The sequence below is a fragment of the Penaeus vannamei genome, chromosome 5 (genome assembly GCF_042767895.1).
Source record: "Penaeus vannamei isolate JL-2024 chromosome 5, ASM4276789v1, whole genome shotgun sequence".
Taxonomy (NCBI): domain Eukaryota; kingdom Metazoa; phylum Arthropoda; class Malacostraca; order Decapoda; family Penaeidae; genus Penaeus; species Penaeus vannamei.
Genome location: NC_091553.1, coordinates 9356308 through 9366307, shown reverse-complemented (window position 1 = coordinate 9366307; position 10000 = coordinate 9356308). Strand labels below are relative to the sequence as shown.

General features: G+C 41.7%; 1 long non-coding RNA gene across 1 annotated transcript in view; it reads left to right on the top strand.

The window, feature by feature from the left end:
• Positions 1-5031: 5031 nt before the first annotated feature.
• The window catches only part of LOC138861696 (uncharacterized), a 23913-nt gene continuing 18944 nt past the window's right edge, over positions 5032-10000 (top strand). The window contains exon 1 of the long non-coding RNA XR_011398563.1: positions 5032-5167. This is a non-coding gene — a long non-coding RNA (uncharacterized lncRNA). The remainder of the gene's footprint in view (positions 5168-10000) is intronic.

Genomic DNA, 10000 nt, shown 5'->3' with positions numbered 1-10000 from the left:
GCGGAATGTTGAAACTCGCAACCACTCTCTGCCTTTTATTTTTTTCTTCTTTTTTTTGTTTTGTTTTTGTTTTTTTTGCTTATTTCTGTTTTGTGTGTGTGTGTCTTTTCCCTCATTTCATTGGCATTCTGCATTTTTTTTCTTTTTTTTTTTCCTTAATTCATTGGCTTTCTGATTTTTCTTTTTTTCCTTTTATTTTTTGTCTTTCTTTTTTTCTTATTTCATAGGCTCTCTGCTTTTTCTTTTTTTCTTTTTTTTGTCTTTCTTTTTTCTTATTTCATTGGCTTTCTGCTTTTTCTTTTTTTCTCTTTTTTTGTCTTTCTTTTTTCTTATTTCATTGGCTTTCTGATTTTTCTTTATTCCTTTTTTTTTGCATTTTTTCTTATTTCATTGGCTTTCTGTTCTTTTTTTGTCTTTTTTTCTTATTTCATTGGCTTTCTGCTTTTTGTCTTTTCTTTATTATTTCATTGTCTTCTTTGTTGCAGGAAAATCAACTTTGCTCTCTTGGTGTTCTTTATAATCCAGTCGTGACTTTTTTACTGCTTTTGCAATTGTTAAGATAGGAAACTGAGGACAAATATAAGTTCATTTTCTCAAGTTTAGTCATATAATCAAAGGTTAGTTAAAAATAGGTCATTGTAATCATCATCATTATCCATAATTCTAATATCATTATTATCATCATATTTTATCATGATATAGTTGATTTCTAGTACCATGAGTATTACCTTTAGTAAAGAAATATCATTAATACGATATTATAATTTGCAGTAAAAAAATATAGTTACATAGACAAGAAACGTGTCAAGATTACAACAGACAAATTATAATAAAAACAAATGAAATTACAAAGCATAAAAAACATCACCTCAAGGTTATTTATCCAACACTGCTTAATAACACACACACACTCGCCCCACCCCCACCCCCACCCTACTCTCCCTCCCTCACTAACATTACCCTCCACCCACTCCCCCCCCCCACTCTCCCTCCCTCACTAACATTACCCTCCACCCACTCCCCCCCCCACTCTCCCTCCCTCACTAACATTACCCTCCACCCTCCACCCTACCCTCCCCCCCCGCCGCCCACAGATACACATCCACACGTACACACACAGACACTTGACATCCAATTACGGGTGTCAGGTCAAGGGTAATATTACTAGCAGATAAAAAGTGGAATCAAAGACACAGTTTCTCTTCCTGTGAACCAATCGAGCACTAACCTACTTGCATGACACGGAGACACTGAAACCTCTCATGCACTGAAACCCCGCAACACGCACCTTCTTTCATGACATTGGGAGGAGGTGGTGAGGAAGAGCGGGGGGGGGGGGGGGTAAGGAAGAGGGAGGGTAGGTGGTAAGGAAGAGGTGGTAAGGAAGAGGGGGGGGGATGTGATAAGGAGGAGGGGGGAGGGAGGTGGTAAGGAGGAGGGGGAGGCGGTAAGGAAGAGGGGGGGAGGTGGTAAGGAAGAAGGGGGGGGGATGGAAGAGGGGGAGGTGGTAAGGAGGAGGGGGGGGTGAGGTGGTAAGAAAGAGGGGGGGAGGTGGTAAGAAAAAGGGGGGAGGGAGGTGGTAAGGAAGAGGGGGGGAGGCGGTAAGGAAGAGGGGGGAAGGAAGAGGGAGGGGAGGTGGTAAGGAAGAGGGGGGGAGGTGGTAAGGAAGAGGGGGGGTAGGGGTAAGGAAGAGGGGGGAGGTGGTAAGGAAGAGGGGGGGTAGGGGTAAGGAAGAGGGGGGGTAGGGGTAAGGAAGAGGGGGGAAGGAAGAGGGAGGGGAGGTGGTAAGGAAGAGGGGGGGAGGTGGTAAGGAAGAGGGGGGGTAGGGGTAAGGAAGAAGGGGGGAGGTGGTAAGGAAGAGGGGGGTAGGGGTAAGGAAGAGGGGGGGTAAGGAAGAGGGGGGAGGTGGTAAGGAAGAGCGGGGGGAGGTGGTAAGGAAGAGGGGGGTAGGGGGTAAGGAAGAGGGAGGAGGTGGTAAGGAAAAGGGCGGGGGAGGTGGTAAGGAAGAGCGGGAGGGGGGGGAGAGGGGCTTAGATAGTTCCTTTTCTTTAATTCCTCACTAGTCCCCATGTTTTTTTTTTTCTTTCTTTTTTTCGATGTATCTCGTATTAATTTTCCTCATCCCATTCCTTTTATCTCAATTTGTTATTCCTCATTATTGTTGTATTTTTTATATCTCATCACGTTTTTTCTCCTCACTTGAAACTGTGATCACCTTTCCTTCGTTATTTTACCAAGTTTAAACCCTTTAATACATAATCCATCTTTTTTCGCACAATTTTAGCACAAAGATCATAATTTTATCTTTTTTCAACCAGCAAAAAGGAAAAAGAATGAAAAATGCTCTTTATATCATTAATCAATATTTCCCACAAACATCCCAGATCGCATACACTAGAAACTAACGTGTGTAAAAACCTCGTAAATAAGATTAAAAGAAAGTAAACAAAAATTTATGAATATGAATATCAGAGACACTGCATATGGCGTTTGTTTACATCTCCCGAAACCACGTGTTCTCACCGCTTGGGAGAACGGAGAGAAATCTTAAAAACACATTATGTAAAAATGATTGAAAGCCGGTTTTAAACAGTATGTGAAATCGCCACGCATGCGCAGTCACATAACCGTTGTGTCATTAACTGTCTTTTTTTAAGTTTTAGTTTGAATTTTTTGAGTCACTTTGGAGTTGCACAAAAGTATAATAATTGTATAGGTTCATCTTATAGTATTTACTGTCATTGATTCTTTACTAGTTTGTGAAATACGTAAGATAAATTATTAGTAATTCATCTAGTATAATGCGTTTTGTTAATGTTGAACTATGAAGGAAAAATGCAACTTGTGGAGAGTTACAATAAGATCGTGCGAATTCCGCTGTTGGTAATTACTTTGTTTCCAGGAATTTTGTATCTGGCAGTGGTGTATCTCTCTCTCTCTCTCTCTCTCTCTCTCTCTCTCTCTCTCTCTCTCTCTCTATATATATATATATATATATATATATATATATATATATATATATCCCTCTCTCTCTGTCTCTCTCTCTCTCTCTCTCTCTCTCTCTCTGTCTCTGTCTCTCTCTCTCTATATATATATATATATATATATATATATATATATATATATATATATATATCCCTCTCTCTTCTCTCTCTCTCTCTCTCTCTCTCTCTCTCTCTCTCTCTCTCTCTCTCTCTCTCTCTCTCTCTCTCTCTCTCTCTCTCTCTCTCTCTCTTTCTTTCAACACACACACACACACACATACACACACACACTTTCTCTCTTCTTCTCTATTCAATAAACTACATCTTTTCTTGTATTCTCAGTTTTAGAATTCTAAAATAATTCCCTGTGTTAACGTAGCTAACATATAATTCGCAAAATGATTTATAATCCACAGTCCCTCTTCTATTAATTTCAATTATCTTATTCATAATGTACGAAAAAATACATAATTGTGTATTGAATAGATTAACGTGAATGAATTAATCTCCTGTCGAATTTGGCAACTAGAAATTAAATTTAGGAAGCCAACCGTCAGCAGGTTTATGTAATAAAAACAGACCTTTAATATCCAATTGTTCCTGGTTTGATTAATGATGACACGTCCTACTCAATTCTAGAAGAACATGTTTACATTTTATTCTCGAAAATAGAGTCATCATTAATAGTGAATGGCTTGTTTGAAAATATTGAACAACCGTTACGATATCTCAATTATTTTCAGATATCGACTCAGATAACAATGTAAAGTTCATCGATACTTGAAATAAACACGTGGCTTCATCTGGGAACAAACCGTTACATAATAATATTAATCGCCATCCGTCATGAAATTTAAACTAGATACATCGCATTATACAACATGAAACAGACAACCATCCATCTGATATCAGAGCGGAGAATAAAAAAAAAACTTACGTAATCAAATTAATAACGTAATCATCAGAGCATACCGAGACAGATCACATTATGTTCTGCTTTGTCATAATAATATATAAGCTGATCGAGGTGTTGTAAGAGTTAATAACCGTGATAAGTCTTATTATCGTAAAAGGATTTGTATTAACTTGAGTCACGCCGGTAAAGCACTTTTTTTCGGAAACGCCATAACTGTCTGTAATTATTTTATAACATACGCGTCTATATCACTGATTATTAAATGATTATTATAAATGTCAGAGATTATCAACGTAATACTGATGGAAAAAATGTTGCTTGAAATAACCGTAAAATGTGAATGATTCGATAGATATCACATTAAATAGACCACGGTTCCCAACCTGAGGGTCTATAAAGCAACATGAAAATTAATTATGACGTTGAACTTTGCACTGAATTTTATCTCACCTACAGCACCTGCATGCTTATCTCTCTCATATCAATAAATAGGAATCATGCCATATAGTGTTCTTGTTGCTGAACCCATGAAGATTATTGTATATTTCTCGGGGCCACAAAATGAAAAAAATAGGAAGTACTGTAAAGGCTATGTAAAAAAATGCACCATACGCGAATGAAATTACGTTTGTTGTTAACTAAAATTTTGCTTATATCTTGTATATCGATACTTACACATACGCAAAAAGTATCAAAATGCAGAAACAAACTTTTAACAAGTATACACAATTGCATGCAAACAGATAACCATAGACGCATACAATCACAGTTGCACATAAATAACGTATTACCATACATGCAACGTATACAACCGTTCGTATCATATACACAATATGCAGAGACACACATAACAAAGTTTGTATTTAAAGGATATACCAAACTGTTGTGCGAATTAGCTTACAATGGCGTATCCGAAAAGGTTCACTCAACTATCATATATTCTATTGCTCGTAAGTGCTTCAAAACAAATATCCCCTAAAAATCAAGAAAATATTTGCTCTCACGACAAAAACAAACAAACAAACCAAATAATAAATATATTAGAGATGAAAATACGGCTGAAAAAAAATCACTAAACGCACAGCTGATCCAAGTTCCTGTTGTGCGAATAGTAGGAAGGGAGACCGTGCTTTGTAAACAAGTGTCGACATCCACAACGAATTAATCATAATTTTCAGGCTCGGAACGGCTAATGAATGGCTCTCTTGGCACGTCTGCAATAGCCATTGACGACTCCTATCTGCAGTGAAGACAGAATATTGATAGCGTAAGTTTGATGAATATTTTTAGTATCTGACACCGAGGTTTGTTGACTTCGCTGTTATTGCAGTTAGATTTCATTCTTTTGATTCTAGAATCCATGTTAGTTCTATTACCATTGCTTTGATACGAACGCACGCGAAAACACGCATACGCATGCACGTACACTCTCACTCATACTCACACACACACAAGCACTCACACTTCTCTCTCTCTGTCTCTGTCTCTCTCTCTCTCTCTCTCTCTCTCTCTCTCTCTCTCTCTCTCTCTCTCTCTCTCTCTCTCTCTCTCTTTCTTTCTCTTTCTCTTTCTCTTTCTTCTTTCTCTTTCTCTTTCTCTTTCTCTTTCTTCTTTCTCTCTTTCTCTTTCTCTTTCTCTTTCTCTCTCTCTTTCTCTTTCTCTCTCTCTCTCTCTCTCTCTCTCTCTCTCTCTCTCTCTCTCTTCTCTCTTTCTCTTTCTTTCTTTCTTTCTTTCTCTTCTTCTTTCTCTTCTCTTTCTCTTTCTCTTCTCTTTCTCTCTCCCTCTCTTCTCTTTCTCTCTCTCCTCTCCCTCTCTCCCTCTCTCTCCCTCTCTCTCCCTCTCTCTCCCTCTCTCCTCCCTCTCTCTCTCTCTCTCTCTCTCTCTCTCTCTCTCTCTCTCTCTCTCTCTCTCTCTCTCTCTCTCTCTCTCTCTCTCTCTCTCTCTCTCTCCCTCCCTCCCTCCCTCCCTCTCTCTCTCTCCCTCTCTCCCCCTCTCTCTCTCTCTCCTCTCCCTCTCTCCCTCTCCCCCCCCCTCTCTCTCTCTCTCTCTCTCTCTCTCTCTCTCTCTCTCTCTCTCTCTCTCTCGCTATCTCTCTCTCTCTCTCTCTCTCTCCCTCTCTCCCTCTCTCCCTCTCCCTCTCCCTTTCCTCTCCCCCTCTCCCTCTCCCTCTCCCTCTCCCTCTCCCTCTCCCTTTCCCTCTCCCTCTCCCTCTTCCCTCTCATCTCTCCCTCTCCCTCCCTCCTCTCCCTCTCTCCCTCTCCCTCTCTCCCTCTCCCTCTCCTTATCCCTCTCCTCTCCCCTCTCTCCCTCTCCCTCCCTCTCTCGCTCCCTCTCCCTCCCTCTCCCTCCCTCTCTCGCTCCCTCTCCCTCTCCCTCCCTCTCTCTCTCGCTCCCTCTCCCTCCCTCCCTCTCTCTCTCTCTGGCCTCTCTCTCCCTCCTCCCTCTCTCTCTCCTCTCTCTCTCGTCTCTCTCCCTCTCTCTCCCTCTCTCTCTCCCTCTCTCTCTCTCTCTCTCCCTCTCTCTCTCCTCTCTCTCTCTCTCTCTCTCTCTCTCTCTCTCTCTCTCTCCCTTTCACTCTCCCTCCCTCTCCCTCTCCCTCTCCTTCCTCCCTCTCCTCTCCTCTCCCTCTCCCCCTCTCCCTCTCCCTCTCCCTCTCCCTCTCTCCCTCCCTCTCCTCTCTCCCTCTCCCTCTCCCTCCCTCCCTCTCTTCTCCTCTCCCTCTCTCCTCCCTCCATCTCCCTCTCCCTCTATTTCCTTCCCTCCTCTCTCTATTTCTCTCCCTCCTCTCTATTTCTCTCCCTCTCCCTCTCTCCCTACCCTCCCCTCTGTCTCTCTCTCTCTCTCTCTCTCTCTCTCTCTCTCTCTCTCTCTCTCTCTCCCTCCCTCCCTCCCTCCCTCCCTCCCTCCCTCCCTCCCTCCCTCATTCTCCTCCTCCTCCTCCTTTCTTCCCTCCTCCCTCCTTCTCCCTCTCCCTCTCCCTCCCTCCCTCCCTTCTCTCCCTCTCTCCCTCTCCCTCTCCCTCTCCTCTCCCCCTCTCCCTCTCTCCCTCTCCCTCTCTCCCTTCTCCTCCAACTCCCTCTCCCTCTTCTCCTCTCCCTCTCTCTCCCCCTCCCTCCCTCTCCCTCTCCCTCCCTCTCCCTCTCCCTCTCCCTCTCCCTCTCCCTCTCTCCCTCTCTCTCTCATCTATCTCCTCCTCCTCCTATATCTCCTCCTCCTTCCTCCCTTCTTCTCCCTCTCCCTCTCCCTCTCCCTCTCCCTCTCCCTCTCCCTCTCTCTCTCTCTTTCTCTCTTTCTCTCTTTCTCTCTCTCCAAGTATACCCTTCCCCCACTCATTTGTAGTACGAGGATGTACGGGAAAATCACTTAGTGATAAGTAAATGTTGTAAGCAAAGGCCTTTTTTTATCTCAGTAGAACCAGCAGGATTATGATGCTAGAAAGTGCGGATTCTAGAAGACTTGTTCTGATAGGATGAGAGAGAGAGAGGGAGGGAGGGAGAGAGAGAGAGAGGGAGGATGGGAGAGAGAGAGAGAAAGAGAGAAAGAGAGAGAGAGAGAGGGGGGGAGGGGGCTCTTCCTTACCCAAAAAATTCTGAAAAGAGAAAGATAGTTACTTCCAAGTCTCATTTCTTTCTTTTTTTGTCTTTCGTTCGTTCTTCATCTCGTTCTTTCTGTCGTTCGTTAATTCATACTTTCTTTCGTTCATTCTTTCTCTCGTTCGTTCATTCTTCATCTCGTTCTTTCTGTCGTTCGTTAATTCATACTTTCTTTCGTTCATTCTTTCTCTCGTTCGTTCATTCTTCATCTCGTTCTTTCTGTCGTTCGTTAATTCATACTTTTTTTCGTTCATTCTTTCTCTCGTTCGTTCATTCTGTCTTTCATTCTTTTTTAAGTATATGATATAACATTTATCAGCAGTAATAGAGGAAGAGCGAGTAAATCTACGCAATGAAGGATGAGGATGAGAGAGAGAGAGAAAGAAAGAGAGAGAGAAAGAAAGAGAAAGAGAGAGAAAGAGAGAGAATGAGAAATAGAGAGAGAATGAGAAAGAGAGAGAGAAAGAAAGAGAGAGAGAAAGAAAGAGAGAGAGAAAGAGAAAGAGAGAAAAGAGAGAAATAAAGAAAGAGAGAAAAAGAAAAAGAGAAATAGAGAAAGAAAGAAATGAAGAAAGAGAGAGAGAGAGAAAGAGAGAAAAAATATACGTACCTCCCCCCACCCCTCTGTTGAATTAGGCACGAGGTCGATAGGCGATGATGTGTGAACTGGAAGACAGAAAATATTATCAGATATATAAAAGTAATTATTCATTCACCCACATCCATATAGGCCTATGTACAAAGTGAAGAAGATTTGTGGAGTTTACCGCGAGACATCTCAGCATTGTAGAAATTCAACCCACACTCAGAATTTCGATCCGTGTCCACTTTTAATGGCTATTTTGTGGGTACCTGGGATTTGCAAGTGAGGTCATGCATGCCCTTACAGCATGTGCGATGTGCGGCTTCTAAGAAACGAGAAAGTCGGGAGTGATACGCGTAGTATGTTGGCGACTTTTTTTTAAGTATCATTATTATTATTATTATTGAGAGAGGAATATCGTTTTTTTTTTTGTCTTCGGAGTGGCATATCGAAAGTTTTTTTTTGTCTTCGGAGTGGCATATCGAAAGTTTTTTTTTGCCTTCCGAGTGGCATATCGAAAGTTTTTTTTTCTATTTTAATCAATTTGGATTTGGATTTTTTTTCACCATTTTGTTGTTGTTGTTTTTGTTTTACAGAATCTTGAATGATAACCCTCCTATTGATGTATGTGAGAAGAGTTAGTTAGGATGGAAGCAGCCTTGTAAGAGTTAGATTTTTGAGATATGCATCTTCTTACCTAATTAATAACAATATGGTACATTTATGTTTAGTTACACATATATACAAGTAAATAGAACACATCATTTTTTTCTTTTTTTGTAAATATCTGCAGGATTTCACATTTGATTCGGATACATAATCGTTATATCTGATAAGTCTTTTAGGTTAAAATCGACATATTTTTTTCACACTCATTTCACATGACTTCATATGTTGCCATCAGTGATATTAACACCAGGAAGCTTACCTAAGGTTATTTACCAAATGAAACAAGAGCAAACAACTTTTTTTTTCTCCCGGCGCCAATCTCAAAAGCAATCTACATTAGTCACAGACCTGGTTTACACACTCCCGCCCTCTCCCCACCCCCCTCCCCCTCAAAAGATGAAAAAAAAGAATAATTACCATATTTTTTTCATGAACTGCTTTGGTACCCGGATGTCGAGTCGAAGAAAGAGACCCAGAGTACGGCATTCTTTTATCCATAGTTCATCAGATAAAAAAATCAGTTTAAGAAATAATTATGCTGACAAGGAGTTGTTAGCTTTGACGGATGCATGAATATGGACCATATTTCTTCCGGGGACGAAAGGCTAAACTGGTCCAGAAGGTTTTTTTATTGGTATTATTATTTATTTTTGTACTCTAGTTTAGGGAGTCAGATTTTTGTTCCATTATGCGTATCCATACGTGTTTTTTACTTCTTTTTTTTTGTTGTGTCCTTTGCTTTTTCTTGAAGATATAATAATGTGTATATGTTTACAAGAGGGAGTGAGGAGAGTGAAGGGTAGACATAGATAGGAATATATGATAGATATATGAAAATATACCAGAACACATGCAAATAAACACATAAGGAGAAAGGGAGACGAAGACAAAGAAAGTGACAAGACGAGAATGCCAGATTCCACGTTGCTTTCGACGCGACGGAAGACACAGGCCCCATCGGCAGAAAACCTCGCGGAAGGCCCCGTCAGAAGGCCCCGTCAGAAGGCCCCGTCAGAAGGCCCCGTCAGAAGGCCCCGTCAGAAGGCCCCGTCAGAAGGCCCCGTCAGAAGGCCTCAAAGCACGCGACCCTGCCGACGACCCGATATGCGAGAGCCTTGAGACCGACGGCGCAAGCAAGAGTGATTCGGCGGGATGGAAGTACGCAGACGGGTCAAGATCACCTACGTCTTGGCCTCGAGTTGCCTTTAATGAAGAGCAGTGTGAGGGAGAAGGGGAGAGAGAGAGAGAGAGCAGT